The sequence below is a fragment of the Excalfactoria chinensis genome, chromosome 5 (assembly GCF_039878825.1).
Source record: "Excalfactoria chinensis isolate bCotChi1 chromosome 5, bCotChi1.hap2, whole genome shotgun sequence".
In the NCBI taxonomy this organism is placed as follows: Eukaryota; Metazoa; Chordata; class Aves; order Galliformes; family Phasianidae; genus Excalfactoria; species Excalfactoria chinensis.
Window position 1 is genome coordinate 55,685,226 of NC_092829.1, and position 25,845 is coordinate 55,711,070.

The 25,845-nt window shown below is 38.8% G+C and overlaps 1 protein-coding gene across 6 annotated transcripts in view; it reads right to left on the bottom strand.

Annotated features, from left to right (window-relative positions):
* LUZP2 (leucine zipper protein 2) overlaps nt 1–25,845 on the bottom strand; it is a 148,160-nt gene that overhangs the window by 116,087 nt on the left and 6,228 nt on the right. The window contains exon 1 of one of the 6 annotated variants that reach the window (XM_072337225.1): nt 13,723–13,794. The exons of 2 other annotated variants lie outside the window; for them this stretch is intronic. The gene's annotated coding sequence lies outside the window, so the exon portion shown is untranslated. Of the gene's footprint in view, nt 1–809; nt 1,192–6,078; nt 6,247–13,722; nt 13,795–25,845 lie in introns of those variants that run through there. 3 more of the 6 variants (XM_072337229.1, XM_072337227.1, XM_072337228.1) reach the window with 3 other exon arrangements.

Genomic DNA, 25,845 nt, shown 5'->3' on the forward strand with positions numbered 1-25,845 from the left:
AAGTTCATATACAACACCAGATTCCCAGCTTAACAACTACACTGAAATAGAAACCAATAGCTGACAATAATGAAAAGCTAATATAAACAGTAAGTCAAGGCAAAAGGAAGTTAGAGGGTATAATCCTGTAGCAAATGCTAAGAAAATACATGAAGACTGCATGATTTCCACAACGTAAAGCAAGCAAAGGACCAACCCACAAGGTATTCTGGAAACAAGAAGATCTCAACATGGCACATTAAGTAAGTATAACAACAAGGAATTTGTTTTGGCACCAACTTGTACAAGGTTCTCCAGTATATCACCCAAAGTGCAGATGCTTTAGTTCACATTGGCAGTGATAGTAATCTTAAATATTTCTGTAAATAAGATAAGGTTATTTTACATTAGGATCATGTTTAAGAGAATTTATCATCTAATTTCCAAGTTAAGTGACATTCATGCAGAGCCTCATTGATGAGGCTCATTAATTTATTTTACTTATTCAGACCTGGAGCTAGCTTATGGCACTGACAACTTCTAAACCGAAAAGCTTTTCAGTAACACCCCTACAGAATAACTGAGTATGTAGTCCATCTCCTTATAGATTCCATTCTCAGATCTTCCCCCAGCACACGTGCAAAGCAGGCAACATGATGAATTCTTTTGTTCTAGATCTAAGAGCCCTGCTACACTTCTAATGCAACCTTCAGAATCCACATGCTCTCGGTGACACAGTGCAAGCAGCCATCTATTGCCCATGTAGATATTGGGGTTTATTAAAGAGCTCTGGAAATCAGTTTTATCCCACTTGATTGTTTAATACTCACCCACTTGCTCTCCATTTTCTCCTCTGCAGCATTATATTCCCCATTTCATGACTGCAGGATCAACATCAGGTAGCAAGACACGCTGGTTCACACCATGTAACTCTTCACAGTTAATGGGGTATTACCAGCAGAAATCCCTGAGCATACCACCAACCTTCCCATGTGCCCAAGATACTTCTTCCCCTATTACTTCATAAGAATACCATTTGAAAAGGAACAAATTGAAATTCAACATAAGCAAGTTCTGCCTCAGACTATCAGAACAGCATGCAACAGGACACTGCTGGATACTGGCAGTGACTATCCCTGCTTTACGCAATTCTTGCTGCTTTTCTATCTTCCCTATGGTCCACCTCCCCTTCCCCATCTCCCTGATTAAGATTTGTAATAAACTGGTTGGACCAACATTTCAGCTGTTGTTTCTTAATCTCATAATCTCACATTGGCTATACATATATAGAGGAACCTCCCATCCCTCCTATAAATTGGAGAGAGACAATTGGAAAGCAAGCAACACACTGATGTAGATTGCCTCCCAGAACTCAGCACTGACAGAAACCTCCAAGAATAAAAGCAGTATTTCTGCTATATACATTCTGTATCTCTCTGCAGAACTAATTTAAGAGAAGTTGCAATGAGAGCAGCCCCCAATCTTCTCCTACCCACATTCAGTACAGCCAATAACTGTGCTATTTTTGCAGCATTACTGGTATGGATAGTGGTGGATAACGCCTCAAAAATATCTAGCAGCTTGCCTTTCTTCCAGCTCCAAATAGTAATGAAACCACAGAGTTAAGTCATTAAAAGAAGATTAATTTCCTCAGCCTAAAGAAGAGTAAAGCAGCAAATGCTTTGCTCCCATTTCCAGTGATAACAATTTCCAAAGCCTTTGATTTCAGTGTAAGTGTTCGACTAAGGTTGTAAATTGCAAGCTCATCAGAATCGTTACTCCAGTTTCTGGCATACTTTCATGTGTTTGTGAAATAAATCACAGTAGTTTAAGTAAAGAGAAATGCATCCACTAAAACTTATACATATATACACACACATATATATATATTTCAGCAACATACCAACTGCCTTTGAGACTTTCAATATCAAAACTGATACATGATGTAAAATAAAAAACATGGTGGACAGAATAGTGAGCAGTGCATGAGCAGCAGTGAACTGAATTGCTCTTCAATACAGAGACTTCTCACAACATGGACCACTATAACAAGAAAAGTAATCAGTGAAGGTGAAGAGTTCTAGCAGATAAAGACTTATGTCAAGATGCACACACCCTTGTAAATGCTTGGAAATCAGAATCTCTACTTAAATGCATGGATACGTCAACAGAATTGTATAGAAATGCCAAGATCCTTCAAAACCTCTGCAGATTTTCACTTCTGCATTGTGCAAAGGAATTTAGTCCTGTCCTCAACATGAAAAGAAGAAAAGCAGTTTACATCAAGTAAAAGCTACTTTACCTAGTTCTATTTCAAAGACATCGAAACTAGATTCAATAATCAAAATAAATTAGCAAACATAATTAAATCTAATACCAATGTAGCCCTGGTCCTTCTCATGAAGTCAAGGTTGTTAACTGCTGGAATGGATTTTGGTTTCCTTCATCCCACTGACAATATTGAAAAGCATTGTACTACTATGTACTCCTTGTCAAATTTGCCTGTCTGTCCTTAGGTTAGAATTAAGATTTGGACCAGCCATAGACTTGGTTCCATCCTTGGAAAAGCCCCAGACATTTCAAGTGCACCCCATTATTTTTTTCCCCACCAACTTTCCAGGACGTGACTCTAATACATCAAATGTCTTTACCATGTTTAACCACTTTTAAGTGTAAGTTATGCAAAACAGCAGAGCTATGTGGAACAAAGCATCCCAAAAGTACAACACACAGAACAGCCTTCCATCCTTTCACTAGTTATTTGAACATAATTAGCATCCTTTTCATCCTACTTTAGTTTCTAAGATATCACAATCTCTGTACTGATAGGAGGGCCTTTGCATTTAGTTAATTAAAACAGTCTCAAAGGCAAGAAATCTAATGAATAACTCAAAATAAGCGTTCATTAATCAAATGGTACCTCCTAAGCATGCTGGTATTAGTAGTCATGAGGGATAAGCCTGCTGAGAAAATCTTCCAAATCAAAAATGCTGGAAGGCAATGTACAACAACCCTTAAGTATCATTATTTGGTTGCGTGGGATACATGCCACGTTATTTCCTTCTTGTATGGCTCTTCATAGTATCGCTGTCTTTAAAACAACAGGGGAATAGATTGAAGCGTGCTACACACAACTAGTAAGGCAGCTGACTATCGGCCAGCTGCACGCTTACATAGTTTCAGTATAGACAGCACGATCAGTACAAATTATAGTTGAAGAAAGCTCTCTGTTTCAACTGATGCTCTCAGAGCTGCTTCAAAATGAATAAGTAAATAATTCAAGATAAGATAATTCAAATAGAATTTGAATGACAGAATGACACTGAAACATCCAACTTATCCTCAATGCAGTGTCTGCCTAACTCTGCTCACAATAAATTTACCACAACCAAGTAACACCGTTGGAACCTTTTTTCTTTTTCCAGACTAAGCCATGTCCTTCTAGACATGACCTGGCAGCATAAGAACTATTTTTAGACCTAATTCATCCAAGGCATCAAACAAAACAGAGATGACATATTTTAAGCCCTTATAAAAGCCTAAGCAGACAGCTTGGCTCTGCACATTGGAACGTAACTTATTTAGTGAATTAAATAAGTTGGAAAGGAGGAAAATCTATTGTAGGAAACAAAAATACCCACTCTTTATCATTGTAAGTTATTAGGGAGACTCTTGTTTTTCTTCCCCAAAGGACCATACAGAAGGTGCTGACAGCTTTGACATACAGCTTCTGCAGAAGGTCTCTGCTGTCCTCACTCAATGCTATCAGCTCACAACACGCCACTCAGAGCACTAAGGCCAGCAATGCTGAAGAAAAAGGGGACAGAGAGGAAGGACCTCCTATTAAATTAATAAAATAACCCCATGCATCAGTCAAAGCTTGCTCTTTAACCAGATTCAGAAGCAGCTGGCACACATATGAAATTCCAGCACCATGCATTCCTGAGCAGAACCCTGCCAAATCATTCATCAGAATCTTAATTTTCTTTCTTAGTGTCATTAAACTAAAGTTGCTAAAACCAGATTAAAAAGACTTATTGGGTATGTTGTCCCAAGCTGAAATTTATCCTTAATGTTCCCTCTCTGCCCTTCTGCTTACTGTTAAAAAGACAGTTTCAGAGATAAATGGGCCTGCTTTGAATTCCCTTATTACATGAGTATAGAAATATCATTACATAAGTAGAAATTTATCGTTATTGGGGAATTCAAGTATAGGATTAACCTTAAAGAACATTTCCACTATTATGCAGTAATGTTTTTAACACTTCTGTGATGCCTTTACTGAAAAAAAGCTTTTGAGTCTCCTTATTGAAGCTAAAGAAATTATCAACAAATATGCTCAGCATCCAAATCTGCCAAAATAATTATTGCCTTAAGATCAGGCCTTAAGTAATTAAGTCCCACAGAAATGCTTTAAGGATTAAAAAGTTAGAGCGATTATTCTTCACTATTCATTACTGCACGTGGCAAGCTCTGAAAAGGCCTGGCAACACATTAACAGCATCTTCCTACCGAGACTGTCACAGCTTAAAATAAATATTAAGAACTTTTAGGAGGATGCGAGAAGTTTATATCACAGTAAGGTGAATTTCGTCCAACGTGGATGACAATTCTTGTAGGTCAACTCCCTCCAGTCTCTACATTCTAATTGCAAGCTGAGCACAATAGCATGTAACACTGCAAAGTTCCAGCCGTCCTCTCAGGGTTTTATTTCAGTTGACCTATAGAGCATACTTTTTTAAGTGAGTTAACTAGCACTTAATAGCTTCCATAGGGATGTGAGTAAGGCAACTGAAAAAACAACAGTATATTCTTTCTCCAAGCATGATTTGCTCTTCAGCTGTGGTTTCTGCATTTAAAATTCTTGGCCAGCGTTTCACTGTCAGCTTTCTTTCAGCGGAGCCTCTGGTGCTGCCAACTGGAAGCTTGTTCTCAAAGGAGATGATCACACAGGATGCAGCTGGATGTGCAAGAGCTGTACGTAGCATGAGGCATGACAGCTCCTTGGAATGAGAACTCACAGTGCTCTGGTAACGCTGGCACACAGCAGAGCTCCAACTTTGTCAAGCCACAGAATACACCGAGTGTTTGACAGACATTAGTATGTGGCAGGGGCAGCAGCTTCCCAATCAGTGCCGTCAAAGCTAAATTGAAGCTGAGCTCAGCTGCCAAAATAGAAAACGTATTAGAAACCAGAGATGGATTAAATCATTCCTTGCTGAAAATAATATCCAAACTAACATAAATCAAATAGAAGAGCTTTTAAGCACCTGTGATGAGAAAGTAGAAATATTAGATACTATAGTCTTCCAGCTGTTCTTGGGGGAAGAAACACTGTACAATAACCAACCCCACCCCCAGCACTCAGAAGGAAATCCAAGCTATTTGCTAGCTACACACAAAGCTGCACTTATTTCAGCAACTGAAATAGCATCCACAGGCTTCCCAGCAACGTCCTTCATAGCACACACGCATGCTTGATTTTGCAGTGAACAGCCTGCATTTTATTTGTCAGTTCCCCGCTGATTAAAAATAACTCTTCAGATGTTCCAGCAAGCAGAACAAATAAGGGGCAGGGGAAGAAAACAAACAGGAAAGAACAGAGAGGAAAGAAAACTAAGAGATGTAAAAAATCCAAGTACACCTTGAAAACTGTCTGATTTCAAGCGGAGGACAGAAGCTACCAGTATAATTGATTGGGAGAAGGACTAGGTACTAACCATACCATATACTTGACATGGGTCTACATTACTTTACCAAAACAATTGAAATGTGCAATAAAGAGAAAGAAATCCCACTTTCAAACACCCGAGCTCCATCCGCATAGCTTTAACTTCTGTCACTGCAACTAATTAGCAGGGGGAAAGTGTACAGTGTTGTCTTGCTCCAACTAATAGGAGGGAGAGGAGGTTCTTTGAAATATGTATACCCAATGTGAGATTATGAGATTAAGAAACAAGAGTTGAAATGTTGGCACAACCAGTTTACTACAAATCCTAATCAGGGAGGCAGGGAAGGGGAGACTGGTGATAGGAAAGATAGGAAAGAAGCAAGAATTGCTTAAAGCAGGGATAGTCACCACCAGGATCCAGCACCTACCCTCATGGTTGTTGGTTCCTTTTTTATCCTCCTTCTGCCAACTTAGCGTTCCTGGGTGCTTGGGAAAGGCTCATGTGCAGCCTGCCCTGAGATGGCTGTCTCCCTCGAGATAAGCCCACACAAAAGGCTGCTTCCTGGCCATTAAGCTGCAGCTTCTCTCTCTCTCTCATTGCCCCTGGCATGCAAATCTTCCACAAAAGATTTTGCCAACTTTGATCAGGACTTGCCTGGATCTGTGTCCTTCAGACAGAGGATTTCTCAACCCTTGACCAGGACTTGTCCTTCAGTGTTCCTTAGCAAGCTTTGAGACAACGGTGCAAAAGAATAACCTCTTACAAGTACTGAGTACTGTAAAAGTACTTGTTACAGGGCTATAAAAGGTTGTAAGCATCTACAATAAATGCCTTCATTCTGCACCAGCAAGAGTCTGTGCCTTGCTTGCCACAAATGGTGCCCAAACAGGGACCCTGTAACAGGGTCAGCCTCAAGAGTTAATGAAGGGAAGCTGAACCCATAAACTTCTTAAAGGAAGCAGGAATCGGGTCTGCTGAAAGGAAGCAGAACGCAAAAAAAAAACTGCTGCAAGGAAGGAGGAGCAGGCTGCACAGCCACAATCACTTCTGCTGGATGGAGGTGAGAAACAGGGCATAATGGGAACAAGTATAACAAAGGAACAGATGGTGGTTTGCAAAACAATAGAAACGATTTTGCAGAAGCACCACGCTAAAATGGAAAGCTTCGACTTAAGGTGATTTTTGCTGTAAGTCTCTCATAATATAAGAGGAGCAGATGGGGCTGCGACCTGTGACACAGAAACATGGGACAAAGTGGAGGGAGGGGGAAGATGTTATGCTTATGTTTCCACAGGTGCTGGTCCGTGATGGGTTCCAGCCAGACTCATAAAGCCCTATGTGACTGTACCATCAGCAGTCTACTGCTGCTTTGTCAGATCCCTGACAACCTTCTGAGTATCCTTCCAGACGAAGCCGATGGATGGAACTGGACTGTGGATACTGCAGCCAATCTCTCAGCCAATCACACATCAGGTGCCTGGCTAGTACATGTGACCAAGGGGTTGTTATGAGGGTATAAAAGGCTGTTACCATCTATAATGAATGTCTTAGTTCTGCATCACCAATGGAATCAGTGCCTTGCTTGCCACAATGCATCATCATTCTTTCTTTACACTACGTTTGAGTTGAGAGTCAGTTTAAAGGTAGCCTACTTAATTAGCTCACCAGGTATCAAGAAAACCTCCCCTACTGAACTTCTGACTAAACTGGCAACATTAAGAAAAATCAGGCAATCAAGAGCTACCCTTTTCAACAGACCATCATGAAACACTTTGTAAATCAAGTAAAGACTTCGAAGAGCATTCCAACACCCATTCCCATTTCCTTCTGCACCCACAATGCAAAAAGATCAGATATCTGTCAGTGAATACTTAAGATTAAAAACCTGTGTCTGCCATACCCTCTACATACGGATGCTCTGCTCTTTGCATTATTCTGATGCACAGTTCTCCTCAGTTCACACTTGCTTCTGAAGTAGGTAGCAAAACCATTCCCACAGAGAAGGGAGTTCCCCTCCCATCTAACGCTCACTTTCAAGATTGATCAAACTATTTATCTGCTTGCAAGCAACGTTGTTTGTTTTCTGAAATGGCTCTGAATGACTTCGGGTATTCTACGGTAAATTTAGAAAGATTAATAGATCACAAAGCCATTCCATATAAATTACATTAGAAAATGAGTAAATGAGCCAAGCAATTTTGTACACTTGATAGAAAACACTCAGCGCTACATCACAGGAGCTCCTCCTAAAGGCACATCATCTAAGTATGAAAAGTTCAGGCTCAATTGGATGATCAGGTAACATTTTCAAGCAGAGTTTTAACTGTTTCCCCCAAAAGATTCTTAAAGAATAATGCAGCTGGAAACAGACCTATAAGAGGCCATCTATTCCAACTCATTGACTCTGTGTAAGTCACAAGCGATGGAAATCTATTTGCCATGCATATTTAAATACAACCTGTTCAAATCTAAAGGGGTCGTTACCAGACTTAATTCAACACTAATTAAACTTTTCCTTCAGCATTCATTTTCTTAAAATCTTTTCAAAGCTATAACAGTGAGTGATAACAATAATAGATAGATAACTTCCAAGGAAACCTTAGAAGTAGCCCTCAAAGTGGGAGAAAAGAACTACCTGGGATTAAGAGAGCAGGTGCCCCGATAGTAAAAGCAACAATTTCAGATGAAGGTTTGATTCCTGCCCTGCCTGCAGACTCTCAAGAAATCGATTTCAATCTCCTGGGCACAGATACCTGTTCTTGTCCTCTCATTAGCCTTTAAGGGAACAGAGACAGGTTTAGGATACAAATTCTTAAGGAGAAAAAAAATGTCTCAATATTTTGGACAATGAACTCTTCTCTAAAAGCATCTAAGTATTAGAATGCTCTGTATTCTCATCAAGTACCCATAACTGGTATATTTGTTTGGGTACTAATTTATGTTTCTCACTGACTAATTCATTTACCAGTAGCACCTAGATGTACCCAAGGACATAAAACTACAGGTATACTCACAGCAAGAAACCAAGAGTTTCTCACCAACTTTTGTAGGAAGCAAGAATCACTCACTCTAATTACATGACTTCAAGACTGAGGGAGCTGTAAGGAAGAGAATGATGAAATAAAACCTTTTGCAGTGTGTACCAGTGATACAATATTCTCTTAATTTGGTTGTGGAAGAACTGCTCTATCAAACACGTTCAGATTTGGGCCTTATTAAGTGCTATAGAACTGTTGTCACATTAATAGTCACTAAAACTATTCAGCTTAACTGCTGGTGACAACAAAAATACTATTTACAGCGATTTGGAGTCTACTTAGCAATTCATAGTCCCCTTCCCTCCTCTTGACTGTCATAGCATACTGTAGTAATCATATCAACTAAGGCCATGAGTTGGCTAATAACTTCTCCCTGTTAATTAATTTGCTGAATGGCTTTTGCATTCCACTAATTTCCCTTGTTCATCTTTTTGCTCAGGTTTAAAGCACAGTCATTTTCCTTTTCTAGGACAGCAGCACAAGTAAAGCTATTTTTTTCCTTTTTTTTTTTTTTTCCTGAACAGTTTCTGTAAACAGAAAATCTCATTCAATACATCTTAGAATCAGTTCTGTAATAGAAGATAAAATCCAGGAGCCAATGTTCAAGAAGAACTAAGCTAAAAAAAAAAAAAACAACCTGCAGTAAATATTAAAAGACTTCAAGTAAATCAAACTTCACTCTTAATTTCATAGTTATATTTATACATGTAGGAAGACTAAATTTGATATCCAGCAAAAGCAGCTTTTGGCATGATGCTACAACTAAATACACAAAAGTTTTATAAAAACTTACATAGATACCCACAACTTACAATATAGAATCATAGAAACCTTGGAGTTGGAAGGGACTTCTGAAGGCCATCTAGTCCAAATCCCCTGCAATGAACAGGGATGCCACAGCTAGATAAGGTTATCCAGGTCTTTTTCAACAGGACTGCCTAGACCAAGTGCAAGTTCTTCCACTTGGATTTGTTGAACCTTGTGAGGTTCACCTGGGCCCACTGCTCAAGCCTTTCTAGGTCCCTCTGGATGGCATTCCATCCCTCTGGTGTGTCAACTGCATCCCACAGCTTGGTCTCATCAGCAAACTTGCTGAGGGCGTACTTGACCCCCACTGTCAGAGTCACTGATGATGATACTTAAGAGTATCAGTCCCTTCACTGACCCCTGTGGGACACCACTTGTCACCAGTTTCCATCCAGACATGGAGCCATTGACCATGACCCTCTGGACTCAATCCTGTAGCCAGTTCTTCATCTGTTGAACAGTGTGCCCATCAAATCCATCTCCATCCAGTTTGGAGAGAAGAATGTTGTGGGGGTACTGTGTCAGAGGCCATACTTAGGTCCAGACAGATGACATCAGTGGCTCTTTCCTTGCCCATTGATGCAGTGACACCATCATAAAAGGCCACTGGGTCGGTCAAGCAGGATTTGCACTTGGTGCAATCATGCTGGTTCTCCCATATCACCTCCCTGTTTTCCATGTGCCTTAACATAGCTTTCAGGAAGATCTACTCCATATTGTTTCAGTTTTTCTGCTTTTGCTTACAAATTATTCCTCTTCAGAAAACGCATGCAATGCACAGCTTTCCTTGCTGTGCTGAAATTTTAAATGATGAATTCTGGTACAATATATCTACATCTTCACAGTAATCAAGATAACACCTTAGCATTTGCTTGAAAAACTGCAGTGCAAATAGATAACAGAAGCTAATCTATTACTTTTCATCTTTCCCTCTGCAAAGTGAGAACAGCTGTCTCTGTTAGATATTTAAGTGGTATTTACATTCATCTGGTTCCTAAACAAAAATACGTTTGTGCTAGAATTTGCTAGAATTGCAAATTGTAACTACATCACAAAAGGGCACTCCAAGTTTCTTTGACAGTTTGTACAGTGTATGTAACCCCTGCAATGAAAACCTAATACACAGAGGAACCTCCGTTCAGGCACTGAAGGTTCCCTGGCAATTTCACCTTCTTCAGCCAGTTGAGCATTCCACATCAATCCCTGATACACGCACATCCTGTGAAAGCATGGAAAAAAAATCTCCTATTCTGCTCTGATATCAGGAAATTTCAACTCGCACAATCTCAGGCACACACCAGCAGCTGCAGCACAAGATTTTGCTCTTTCCTCATACAGCTGAGATTTTGAGGTCTCAGTGTTTGACGACTGAAATAGGATGTCTACTTTTTCCACCCCCCAAAAGTTGTATCCTGCTTTGTAATTGAAAATGGAATCTGAAGACAGAAAAAGAGAAGTCAATAACATCTCTTGCCTCCAAGTAATAACAATCAGGAAACAGCATCAGCTTCTAACGCAGAAAGCAGAGACTGATTCTGCAGGTCCATGATATTGTTATTAGAGTGGAAGAGCAACAGAAAGTTAACACCATTGCTGAAGCACAACAGTCTACGCTGGAAAGAATATTTACACACCACCTGCAATTCTCTTGCTTATTCAGCTTAGCAGCGGTGTCACGGAAACTGTACAATTCTGCACCAGTACAGGAAGGAGAAAGGTCATAAGAAGTGTTACCCTCACAACTGCAAGGTGGCGATCCAAATGGCAAATGTGTCTGATGAGAATCAGGGAAGAAGCAGAGAGAGATTCAACCAGAAATATAAAGGAGAAAAGGAGGAAGATACATTTTTCAAGTTACTTGTCAATTTAAATTAGAGGTTCTGACATATGAAGGGAAGGACCGCAGGCTACAGCTCTAGCCGTTTTCCCATTCTCACCCACAACACTTTGAGACTTGCATTAACACAATGCAGTCAAAGGTCAGCGGCTCATTAGCTGCTCGTTAGCAACTGAAAACTTTGGAGCATTTGGGAACAAAACCATTCCTGACTCAATACAACCCAACGGGACCCTAAAGTTGTGAAATGAGTCTCTCGACAGAAGCAGAGTTTCCAGTTTTATCCCATTCATTTCAGAACTGGATACAGATTTCCTCCCAAGCACTGTGGAAATGTCATCTCAAAGCAGCTCCACTGCTAAAGGCAAGATTTACAAGCCTATAAAAATCGGGGTGCATTTATATTCTACATTCTTTTAAATCTAGCTCAGTCATTTACTACTGAACAACTACTAACTCGGAGCATTTATGCTGTTAGGAATTTGAGGAGTCCAGTTTTAACTAAAAGAGAAAATTAAAGGAGCTAAGAGGAATAACGCTTTCTTAGTACAGCACTTGAACTGGCAAAGCAGTCAGTCCAACAGTACAGCTTATAAACATGCTAAGACTCCCCAGTCTTACCTGACAATGCACATTAAACATCCTTAGACTGTAGACCATCATCTGTAGCTACATTATTACATATGCTGATTTCTTCATTATTATTCATGAAGTACTTGAGAATTCAGCAAATTAAATGCACCACAAGAACCATAAACGTTTTATGATCCACAATAGTACATCCCATATAACCAAAAAGGAATCAGTTTGACTTCCAACAGCTTGAAAGACTCATTGAAAGTGCACAATAAAGATGTTTTAAAATGTAAGCCTATGTAAGTTTGGGTGAAAACTATTTGAATCAAAGGAGAACATATTTCATAGCCTGAAAAATTCTCCATGCATTTGAAGGCAAGTATTTCTACTACAAAACAAAATGTTTTCTGCTTGGATAAAGGCCCATGGAACAGAAAACAAAGAACCCAAGCAGCAAATAAGTGAACATACCCACATGCTTCAGGCATATTAATGACAGCCAATGGGTAACATGCAAACTAAGCAAAATTGACCATCTTGGCACAGTTGGAAAGACTTTAACATAAAGGTTAAAGATGTTTTTAAAACTCCTATGAGAATTAAATATGCCATTTACATCAAAATTTGAGATTTAAGTACTCAAACACATTAACACATTATTTCTCAGTCTGTAGTAGAATATTTGTGATCAACTCCAAGATTTGATAGCATTTCAAATATAAATCCTCTCACTATATGCAGACTATGCCATGCCTTTTCCTGAAATTATTTGCGATAGATTAATATTTGACCTTGATTGAATGGCAAGTTTGAGATCATATTTCAACTGCATATTAACCTGTATGAATTCAAATTACAGTACAGAGTTAAACTTCCAAATTCCCATTTGCTATGTTCAGAAACAGCCACCTTCAAAGGAATAATAGAATGGCTTGGGTTTGATGGGACCTCAAGGATCATCGAGTTCCTAACCCCCTTGCTGATGTACACTGGTTTACTGCCACTGACGGGACATACAAAGCATCATGCTTGAAGTATAAGACACTCAGTTTTACTTTGGACAACAATATATCCCCAGAAGAGGTGGGGGCTAATAACTAATAACTAATAACTAATAACTAATGCAGCAAAATTACACTATACTGTTTTGCCTTTTACAATTAGATCTGTGCAGGCCTACCAGTATAAAGGCTTAACTTCCTCTAACTAGCAAAGATTTTTCTAGCTCTAGAGGCTCTCCAAAACACACTGCAGGAGCTGAAATAATTATAGCTCCATTACTCTTACTACTGTGGATGTCGACATTGAAATATTTCTCAACCCTTGTACTGGGAGGCTTCTCTTCCTATTAAAATGCCTTTCTAGCTTAGTGAGCCACTTTCTCCATTATTCTCTGGTTATTTCAGTCTCTATTAAACTAGTGTGATTACTTAGCATTAGAACTCAAGTCACGTGCAAGAAATTCACAGGAACTGAAAGAAGGTTCTCTAGCTGCTTTACACAACTTATCTTACTGAAGGGCAGTATCATAAATTTCTATCTTCAGATAGATGCTCTAACCAAACCTAGACAAATCTTCAGGTAACTGCAGTATAAACTAACACATGAAGAACAGGTCTGAGAATCTGTATACTGAATTCTACAGCTAGTCTCTGAAACTAGCCTAGGTCAATTACTCTAAGTTCTTATATGGTGGAAATAATACAAATATGGTATTGTACGGTTGAAATAACAGAAGCTTAATGTACAGTTGGAAAAATACAAATACAGTTGGAAATAGATAGCCAGAGAGGAACTAAGGAAAATGACTCACCAACTCTGAGGCCTCCAAGATAGGTGCTTGCTGATATCAAGGCTCACCACAAAAACTCCACAAAGGAGCAATTCCCAGAAAGAAATGCTACCTTAATGGTGGTCAGCCCTAAAATGGGGTCTAGGAGAGGTAGAGTCAAACTCCACCCCTTCCAGCAGAACAACTGAATTACTTTCACCTGTGCTCCCACAGCTGACTCATTGCTTGCCTCAGATGGTTAATCAGAGGTTCAGGCTGTGATCAACAGTTTCCCTTACACTTCTGAATAATGGAGTGCTATTAATAAATATTAGAAGATGTCAGAGGATGGACAGCAGCTATGTCACATAAAAGATTATTATTTGATCCAAACCTGAGGAGCTACACGTAGGAATATCATCCTTGTGCTTCTTTTCATTTGGAGAGCATCATCGTATGAACCAAACAGAACACAATCCAGACCTATTTTTCATGATTAAATGCACATTAACATTTTTTTGCTTTGCTCCAATTCACAATTGTTATTCATAAAGCAATGCTACAGGAATTGTTTGGTTTGCTATGAAGCAGTTCAAAAGAAATAGCATGGCTCTTAGTTGTTCCCTCAGCATTTAAGCAGTAGCCCCCAAATAAGATTCACACTCACATCTATCACTAATTTCATGATAAATTTCTATCTCCTGGATACAGGCTCAGCTAAATCATCGGTTAAAGCAGCTACCTGCACAGATAAAAAACTCTTCTGAACTACCACACTTTGCACATTGGATTTTGATCTCTATAGAAGGGAAATAAAGACTTGGAAAAGAAATAGAAAAATTGTATATTGCTTCAACTCCCATTATGTTCCTTACAGGCACACTAAGAAAAGCTGAAAATGATGCAGACGGAAGTGTATTCAGACCTGCGAATTTATATCTGCTTCATACAATTGGAAACACATTCAGCTACATTGACAGTGCTCAAAATTGCAACACAGCTACATCAAGACATCCAGTATGTAATCAAAAACCACACAGAAGTGAATCAGAACCAATGGCCTCTTTCCTTCTTGCTCTTTGTGAAAATGTACACTTCACTGCAAAACTCAAGAACCAAATATTATCCATTTTTTTCCATCAGGCTTATCCTACAGCCACTTGAATAACAGAACAGCTGAAGTCAGCAAGTCTCTCAAGACGACGCTGTTCTACAAACAGAACACTGCAGTGCTCTGCAAAAGACAGTTCTGTGGTGGTTTTTAATAAGGAAGACATTTTTTGGAATAGTAAGATGAAATAAAATGATAGATTCAGTAAATTCTTTTGCATCAATTGCATACAGCCACGCAACTGAAGAATGAGGGAAAAGCACATTGGTTTACCTTTCTTCATCAGTTGCACTAACATCACAAGCAGTTTCTGTATGAGTTGGACAATAACGTAGTATTTACAGATGCTGCCATCACCAAAGATTAGTTCTAAAATATTTTCTAATGTTAGAATATGAAACATTATTTTCTCCTGTAGCCAATGAATTATTGTTCTTGATTTATCTGACACGTATCACAAAATCACCTCCCAGTTTTATCATCACAGATTCACATAATCACAGAATGACCCGGGTCGGAAGGGGCCTCAAGGATTATGTAGTTCCAACCCCCCTGCCTAGCAGGGCCACCAAACATACGCCTTTACTAGATCAGGTTGCCCAGAGCCCTGTCCAACCTGGTCTTGAACACCCCCAAGGACGGGCCATCCACAACCTCCCTGGGCAGCCTGTTCCAGGACCTAACCACTCTCCTAGTAAAGAACTTCCCCCTAACATCCAACCTAAATCTTCCCTCTTTTAACTTAAAACCATTTCCCCTAGTCCTGCTATTATCAGCCCTTTCGAAGAGTTTACTCCCCTCCTGGGAGTAAGTTCCCTTCAGGTATTGAAAGGCTGCAATGAGGTCACCTCGCAACTTCGTTTTGTTGCTGAATGGAAAGATCTGTCTCTTCTCTTGGAAGGAGAATTAACACTTGGTGCCCAAATCACTAATTTGCCTTCAGTTACCATCTTGCACCTTCTCAAACGACCCACTCTCAAACTGCAGGGGTTTCCAGCTTGTCCCATTAGCAAGTAATGGTTTGGATTCAGCTTCCTGCTGTGCTCAAGACTAAGGAACCAAGACTAAGGATCCTTTTTCTTGTCAGTGAATTACAGGCTTTGATTCAGACAGTATACAACAGGAGTAGGGAAAACCTCTCTGTGATTAAGTATAATCATATATTTCTCTGCTATCAGAGATAGTAGATGATTACACACTCCTGTATTGAGGCATAACAAAGATTCCAGTGAAAGAGTACCATCCAGAAAAATGCAGTTTCAATCTTCTGCAAAGCCATTTTCACATACTTCTTCAACATCCCCATTCCTAATGAAGAAAATAAGAGCATCCAAGAGTCATTTATAAACACTAACAGGATAATAGCTCAAGTGATGCATTAAAGCATGAAAAAAATCGCATCTTTTGTGATTCAGGGATGCAAACTCTGCAACTGCAGTGTATCCCTACCCCCTGGCACTTCTTCCTCCAGCTATTTCCACTTCACTAAATACTGTAATTGTCTTTAGTTTCTATTGCTTCAAACTAGGAACACTTCCATCCATCCAATATGATTTCAGTGGTAACATGAACTTTCTTATAAGCTTTGTGGATAATGCAAAGATATGGCCTTTTCTTGCTGTGTATGTTCATCTTGACTCAAGGTCTGTCTTTCTTAGTCACCTCAAGATCTGTCTATCTAAGTCACCTCCTGACCAAGAGGTGATAAAAATCATTTCAAGTTACTTAAGAGTTTGTAGCTTATTTGTGATTATTCCAATTTTTTTTTCTTCTTTTGCCGCTATTTAAAAAAAAAAGATCCTCAAAGGAAGCACTGAAATTTGAGATGTCAAAAAATGTAAGCCAAGATTTCTACTCTGCTTTGAATAGCATCACAGAATATGACCTTTACCGCTCATTATATCACTTTCTTCTACAAACTATAACAAAATGCCTACTCAAGCAACTATAGGGCAGGGAGAAGCTACAGATCAAACATCCAGCAAAGGTCTGTAAAATAAGTGGTGCCTAGTAAGGGGATCGTGTTCCTGGCAAACATCCACTGGTTTCATCCTTCCCTTCCTATGATCAAAAATAATTTGTTCAACAGGCAAAACCGTAACACATGCAAAGTTTCATTCTGAGATGCATATAATAAAGCAAAATGTATCAGAAAATATATCAAAACTTCTTCCAACACACAGCTTTCGCTTACTGTGAATATAACACCAAAATACCTCAATCTTTTTCATGTAGATACTTCATCAATGAGTCCTGACACAGCTTCCTTTGAAGCAGGCAGTAGCACTGCTGCTACGTGCTATTAAACGCCCACAGGAAAAGAAGAGAGGGTGAACTCTATGCTTGGTTGGAACTTGAGGGGAATGCAGGAGCATTGCTGCTTTCCAAACATGCCACAGGCAAACACTGCTTTCGGGGATAAGAACCTGAAGATACGTGCTGAAGCTGCAGACTGCAGAGTGCTCTTATCTTTGTAAACAAGCTAACACATTTCATTTAGGTGCCAAAATAAAATGCAGAGATATACTGAAGATATCTTGAGCACCTTGCTTAGCTGGCATGAAAGAGCAGGACTTGCTGACCTCAAAACTGTCCATCTGATTTATATCTGAAAGAAAGCAGACAGAGGATCTTTTGTTGTATTTACTTCTCATAAGCTTTACTAGGATGATTCCTGAACACAGACATCTTCAAAAAGTATTTTTCTTACTGAAGTGATGGTCTGTCTCAGGAAATATCTACTGTGATACTTGATTATAAGGAGGATTTCAGAAATAGTACATTCATCTTTTATTAACCTGATTAAAATTAAAAACATTTTCATCGCTATTTTGGCTCTATATGCTGGCATTTTTATGTTTAATAATAATAATCACAGAATCACACAGAATCACAGAATTTTTCAGGTTGGAAAAGACCTAGAAGATCATCTAGTCCAACCATTACCAATACTTCCCAGCTAAATAACAGCTAAATAATAATAACTCCACACTCACCACAATGATTTATGGAAGAATTCATATAAATAAAATGACACTTAGTAAAATCTAGCCAAAGCTGAGGTGGGCAGATGCTGCCTAATGAGTAGCAGTTTCAATTCATCATTAAGCATTCTAGAAAGAGTTTCAGTATTTCAGTTCATTTTATATCAATGGGTACTTTCTTCGCTTATGCAACAGAGTTCATTTTTAATGTGTTTTAGTGAAATATATGGCTTAATTAACAAGATATAAATACAAGTACTACAGAGCACACTCACCATGTCAGGACTGTAACTGGTTTTACCGTCCCAGTACAGATGTAAGAATTTCGATGAGCAATTAGATACGTCTTTCTAGGGTTTTAGGATTTAAGCAAGGCAAAGAAGCACACACAACCACCATTCAGTTAAGCACTTTTTCTGTGTATTGAGGAAACAGGAACTAACCCTAAAAACCCCATTGTACCTGGCTACCAAGTGACTTTATTACCGATGACAATACTAACACATATTCCTCATCAGAGCCTTTAGGAAAATCTACACATGCTCCCTAGTATCAAAGGTAGCATATGCAAAGTCCTTCAGACACAGTAATGTTTTCTTTTCCTCCCTGTGCGCAGTTATACCCCATCCTTTTCTTTTTCCTCCCCTGCCCCCAAAAACTAACTGTTGTGGTATTTGGGAGGCATCACAGTTTTTAAGGTATGAAGCTTTACCATTAGATGGATCTCCAGCTGATCAGGAGCCTGAGAAACAGAGGAAAAGCTCACTGCTTACAATAGTCTCAGCTTTGGTTAAATATATATATGTATGTCTATATATGTATGTATGTATATATATATATATATTTATAGTCTTATAGTCTATCTATCTATCTATCTATAGTCTTAGTGAACATAAGTCATTCTAATAAAAAAGAAAAGAAAGTAGGGCTACTCACTTCTATATTCACACTCAAACTGGCCTATATGATATGAAGGGAAGGAGCTGGTAATTATCTTGCCAAGGCCTAAACAAAGCAGTAGTCAAGAAGCGACACGCATTAGCTGGTCAATGACTTTACACATGCAGCTATTAATCAGTATTTCCTAGCAAAATCAGTATTTTGGCAAAAGCAAAAGACGAAGAAAACAAATCTTACCTTTTCATCACCACCAAAGTTTCAACCAAGACCTTTTGCTGACATTAATGGATTTAGCTATTGTGCTTGACGATAGAATTCAGATATGTCTTATAAAATGTTCTCACTTTGGTATTTGCAACTGTTAAATTAAGTTTACGTGGAGATTTACATCAAGTATTGCAAATGTCTCTTACTTTTGAGAAGACGCTACTTTAAGTGCTTCAGAATAAACACATGATGAGCATTCTAATTGAACAGCAATGTCATTCCTTCCATTCAGACCATTTTGAGTAAAGCAATCTTCAAACTTGCTCTGGGACAATAAAGCATGTCCTATTCTGCATCAAGATACACTTGTTATTCCTGCTTATTATACCAACCAAATGTTTTGTTTATTTATTGTGGTATAATATTTACTTACCTTTATTTGAAACACTGGATGATGTTGAACAGATTAGACTTTATAAACATGCTCTCTTGCTTATTGCAGTAGTGTACCTGCTAGCTGCAGATCCTTAGCTAGCAGCCTTGTTATTTAATGAAGACTATAGTACCGTGCTCTTAAATTGTGGCAGTTTCAATTAGCTGAGTGGAGTGAGAGCCAGACAAGGAGCCATTATGTGAAAGATGTGCTGGGGCTATTAACCTGAACAGACTGTCTGAAAACACATCTGCTCTACAAAGACCTTGAAGGCTGCAAGAAACCTATGATGTTCTCCATCATAGGTACAACACTGCTTCACTGAACGGCTACAGCCATCTATTGTGATATTATCACACACAGCTCCTTTCAAAGGTCCTTGTTATGAAAAAGCATTAAATAATTTAAGCCTTCAGGTCTGTCTTTCTGAGCATATTTTGAGACAGGTCTTCACTTAGGAACTGCCTTGCCCATAAACAGGAGGGGAGTCAACTGTTTAGAAGGGTAGATGACAGCAGGACAAGGGGAAATGGTTTTAAGTGGAAGGTGGGAAGATTTAGGTTGGACGTCAGAGGGAAATTCTTTACCTAGGGAGCGGTGAGGTGCTGGAACAGGCTACACAGAGAGGCTATGGGTGCCCCATCCCTGGAGGTGTTCAAGACCAGGTTGGATGGGGCCCTGGGCAGCCCGGTCTGGTATTAAATGTGGAGGTTGGTAGCCCTGCCTGTGAAGGTGGGGTTGGAGATTTGTGATCCTTGAGGTCCCTTCCAACTCAGGCCATTCTGTGACCTCTACATTATGTCACTGCCTGTGCTCTATTTGGGGCCACTGTTAAAATATTTGCTTGTTCTGACTCAAGTTGTCATTAAAGTCAGCTCTGGGTATTCCTCATGTTGGCCACAGCCTGCAACCTGTGCTTTTTACAAGAGCCGTACTTAAATAGAGGGCTAAAACATTCATGTAGTTCATGGAATACTGCCTTCCTCACAATGCTTTAATTCACCACAGTTACTGCTATTAAATACCCTCTTGCTTTAAATTATAAGATGTTTGAAGTATCTACTTCCTTAGTGGGAAGCAAAAATAAGAACACTCTGCTCCCCTTTTCCAGAGGGCTCAGGCAGTACTTCTTGCAATCTCTCCTTGAATTGTCAGCTGAATTTCTTCAGCATTGCTGACAAATTAAAAAGAAGAAAGTTCTAGTTTGAAACACATGGAAAGAAGTGAAAAGCCTATAATCACTCTTTCGTAGATAGACTTCTGAGAATAGAATAGGCTACCCAGTACGAGAGCAGAAGAGACAAAACACGTTAATTCAGTCATTCTGCTAATAAGTAATACACATGAAGAACAGGCAAGTCATATGTTTCTCATCTAGAAGAGGAGTGAGCTTTAACTAAGGCAAGCTTTACTTAAAGCTATAAAAGTAGCTTTTTCTATAGTGAACCTTCAAGAGAAGCAATAGGCCATTAAACTAGGATTGTTTTACACAGCTGTTAGCTCTCAAAGCTTTTACTTATTGTCCATGGCAGTAGGTATTATTTTAATTATTTCTTCAGCTCTTGGATTACACTGCATCGGTTTCTTCTCTGTTCTTCAGAAGTTCTAAATTTAGGTGTGAATGCCTCATAAAAACAAATTATTTTGATGCAAGCAAGCCTCGCGGTATATGCTGCTTGCATAGCATGCCGACTGGAAAAGAAAACCAACACTTTTTCTTCATTTTTCTGCTGCAGTAAACAACAGTGATCTGTACTGCAGTATGCTTGCAGACAGAACCAGCAGGGTTTTATTGAGAGTGACAGAGCCAACTGGAGCTCCAGACACAAGCTGCATTGCCTCTCAAAATGATGCTTGCTAGCACAGAAACAGTACCACAGTAATGACTGTAGCAAAATACACTATTATTTGCTTGGACAAATATTTCTTTTCTCATACTGCGAGATTTTAAGCTAACCCAGCTTACTTGACATAACAACATAGACAAAACCTTGTAACATGATTTTTAAAGCACGCGTTTGTGTTTACAATCAATTTTACTTCTATATTGATTTCCATAAATTAGTTATGGAACCCTATGTAAACTGTTTGTTTTGCTTTATTTGTATTAGAACGTCTGAACCCTCATGCAGAACACGTCTTTATAAACTCCATTCCAATTAAGGGCATTGGTTTTGTGTGCGCATCCTGTTTATGGTTTGTTTCATTTTCAATTCTTGAATCCATAACCATGCACCTCATTTACTCCCTCTGTAGTCGGGAACATCTATAGGACATGGCAGTGATGCATGCTTCAAAACAAGAGAAGAAAAATACAGGGGACTAACTTTCTCAAGCACTTCAACAAAGCCTCAGGGGATGCAGCTGGCATAAAGAGAATTCCTTAATCTTAGATGGATCTACATCAGTATCACAAATTGGCACCAATCAACCGTCTGCTAGCTGTAGCGATGGTCTGCTTCCTAGGTGATATTATTAAATGAGGAATGCCATAAACACTTTGTATCTTGGTTGTGGTAAATTGGCAACAGTTACTATGGTGGACTATTTTCCTCCACTTCAACCCATGCATGGCAGGTAATTATCTGTAGACACATGAAGAGTTACATAAACCTGCTCAAATATACTGTAGTGAAATAAGCTAGTGATATGCTTAAACTCATCGTGGGATCAGACTTCCCATCCCCAGTCTCTGCATGGGCTTCACAGCTCTAAAACAGGAGAGGCCAAAGAGATGCAGCTTATATCACAACTTTCCTGCATTCAGCAAAGTACTGCTTCTCTTAAGGACAGACAGTCTCCCTATTTAAGGAACAATGGGATCTACATTAATTATCTCCACAGTGGATGGGGTAAAGATAAGGTAGGTTAATTATTTAATTATTTTTTAAAAAATTATATTCCCACAAATCTGTCTCTTAATCTGGTTAAAGCCTAAAAGCTCAGCTTAACCCAGGTAGAACCTAATGTATGGGAAAGGATATACACGGGGCAGTTTTGAGTTTGCTTAGAGATACCAAGAAGAGCATAGGTCTTGAGACATCATTGAAGGTACTAACGATATTAACACTGATACTTTCATAATTCATAGTATACCATAGGGATATACACATAGATAGGCTGAGCTCAACTCAGCCCTCTGCTCTCTGGGGGAGAAAGGTCATTCACCACTATTGCATATACACCAGAAACACTTCAGTCAGTAGATATACAGGTCTCTATTACCAAACTGGTAGAAAGAATAACATCCTCACTTGGAGAAAGCAAAGAAGATCTCAGACATATAATGGAGATTTGCTAGCATCTATCAGAGAAAGACTTACTGTTAAGTCAAAACCTTTACATTCTTGGGAACAAATTTCCTCCTGCTGTAGGTCACAAAGCTTTGTTAGAATAAACTGTTTTCAAGACTTTAGTTTTTGTAGGGAAAAAAGTTTTGGCACAAACATATTTTCTGTTGAAATTAATAGCAAAAAACACCTTTAAATTCAGCAATGCCTGAATCTGAGCCAACAGAACTCAGAAATATGTTCACTGATAAAAATACAGTTGCGTTAAAATAATCAGATATACTTGATGACACCATAACTTCAATGAATGATGACATTTTTTTCTTACTTTTTTTCTTTCTTTCTCCACCATAAATAGAGTGACATCACCCTGAGTTGAAAAACCACCACTGCAGAGTTTCTGGAATATGATTTCTGATCAAGTGCTGCAACTACTGCTTCAATAACTAAGCCAGACAGAATCAATGTGTGATAAGGTCAGCTCTCAGTTCCATGACATTTTAAAAGCCAAGGCTACGATCCACAAAAGATTTTACAGACCTAAAGTGACATTTCGGTAGTACTCCCAAGGGTCAAAACAAGACACGGTGAGCTTATATCTCAAAGGTACATGAAGGAAATGTTAATGGAGAAAAAGAAGCTCCTCAGAAGTACTTAGGATAGGATGTTAGGAACAGCAACATTGGCACAAAAAGATATCCCACATACTACAAAGATAGAATCTAAAGTCTTTTTTTCTCACCTCGCACACTAGCCTTGGGCCTGTTCTTACCTTTTTCTGCTGGTAGATGGTAGAAAACAGGTATGTTTGGGTGCTGAGTACATCCCCAACCTCAGCAACTTGCTTTGCCAGCCTAGGCAATGGTGGGACTTTGCTTCAAGATAGATACAAGCACAGGCACTTTACCAGCAAGTAATAAACATCTGAATCTCACTGTCGTAGGGGTTGCCATGATTGCCTATAACAAATAACTAAATATTGTGAACATTCCAGGAGGGATAGTAGAGCAAAATAGCAGCTAGATTACTGTAATTCAAAAACGTGCAATATTTTCTTACAGACCTATATGCTGAAATTCAGAGTAATGCCTTCAGTATCCCGCTCCTCACAACACTGAGCTTTCCATACTCACAATAACTACTTATATTCCTTACCCTTTTCTTTTCCTGTCCTTCTTTCTTTGAAATAAATAACGTGCTAAAATAACAAAATAAATGAAGAGTTCACAGTTGTTCTCCTATTCATAGGCTGCAGACTCACAGTAAACTTGATACCAAAATTCACATACCTTGCAGAATAACACAGCAGAGAAATATAGTTTTATTGAGTCAAGGCTTATGAATTCCTCGTTCAAGAAGAGGTTTGCTTATGCTCAATTGCCTTGAACTGCTGCCTTTTTCTTTTTTTTTTTTTAAGAACATACTCTGCTTTTCAAAAGCAAGCAATGATTCTCGTTAATAAAAATGCCAGGCACATAATCCGGTGATCACTGAGGTCTGGTAATGGAAGCTCTATTGATTTCTATAGGATTTATATTTCCATTACTCCATTAAGAATGAATTTAGCAGGGAATCAACACTGTTTTTACCATGGCTTTTGAGACGGCAGATGAAACTTAGGTGCCCAAATCAGAGAAAAGAGATTAAGTTCTATAAGATTTGCTGTCCATTTTTCTGCTAAGCAAAGGATTACTTGTTCCCTCTGCCTGCTTTGTATTACTCAAATAAGGCGAAATGAAAGAACTCCAACCACAGAGCATCTCTCTTTCTCTGGGGACTGTGCCAAAAGCTGGACTGATGCTGAAGATATCATGCCAACTGATTCCTTTAATAAGCAAATTTGTCAGGAAAAAGAGAACTGGTATGCTTTAATTTATGGAACATATGTTTTATCCTATATTAGTAAATATAGGTATCCTATCAGAACTCAGTTCTCACCAAATCCATCAGAAATCATCTGCATTCGTCATAGGAATTATCTGACTTATCTGAAACTGGAAGTTACCATTAAAATTAAATGATGGCATCATTAAAAGATTACCTACAATCATAGAATCATAGAATTACTCAGGTTGAAAAAGACCTCAAAGATCATCAAGTCCAACCATAGCCTAACCATAGTAATCATCTGGCTGATACAAGTTAGATAAAGAAAAAACATTCTTTTTTACAGCTATTTTTACAGGTGGCCAGAGAACTCTTTTATTTAATAATAAAAATGGCTGTTCTGAAATGCAAACAATAATTCTTACTAATTTTCACATGCGTGAAGTCTTGTCATGGAACAGAGTGAAACAAAACAACTATCAAAACACTGCAGAGATTCTGGTAAGATCTCTACTCCTTTAAGAAAAATATTACAAATACTAAATTCTCTGTTGCTGTGCCACAGTGCTGCTGTTTTTGACCTGACATATACAGCCCAAAGAGAGAAGAGAAGTGGTTTGGTGAAGTGCCCATTGCCAGATGATAAAAGAAGTCAAATAACAAACAAGCAGAAACCTCCTTCCCCGAAAACCTCATTCCTAAAGATTTCTGTTAAAGCTATATAGATCAGCATGGGACAGGGAAAGCTGTTCTTTGTATATTTTCACTTGAAGTATGATAAATAAATGCAGATTTGTCCCAGAGCGTCCATTTTCTCTGCGGGAGCTGACTATTAGTGATACAGCTGGGAAGAAATCTGTTTGATGCTTTAAAGACTGTTGGGAGACAGACAGCTACGGTACCACTGAACATTGTTTTGACATTGCTTTCATTTGCTAAAACTGAAAACAAAGATTTATTTGCCATGTCAACTTCCAGCATTTCTAACGACAGATAATTGATGTCAAATTGTGAGGTTAGCTCCATTTAGAAGTTATTATAATGGAACAGGCCAATCTTTAACTGAGCAAAGCATTCTATGGGTGAAAAACGTTTAATTTGCTGATGAACCTTTAGGAAAGGCGCCCAAAGAGAACAGCAAGAAATAGTGACGCTATGGCATGAAAATACCAATCACAAATAAGAACTAAAAATGGAATCAAAGCGTAAAAGCTGATACTTTTCTTAGATAGTAGTGCTTTGATGAATAATTTGATCATCTAAGGATCAACTATTAAGAATATCATGAGCTTTCTCCATGTGCTCCGTAACAGAGTCCTCCTTTTATAAGCAGCAACTTTACACATATTGGCGTATTTGGTTCAAACAAAACCACTATATTAAATGCTGCTGAAATAGAATGTATTCCTAGAA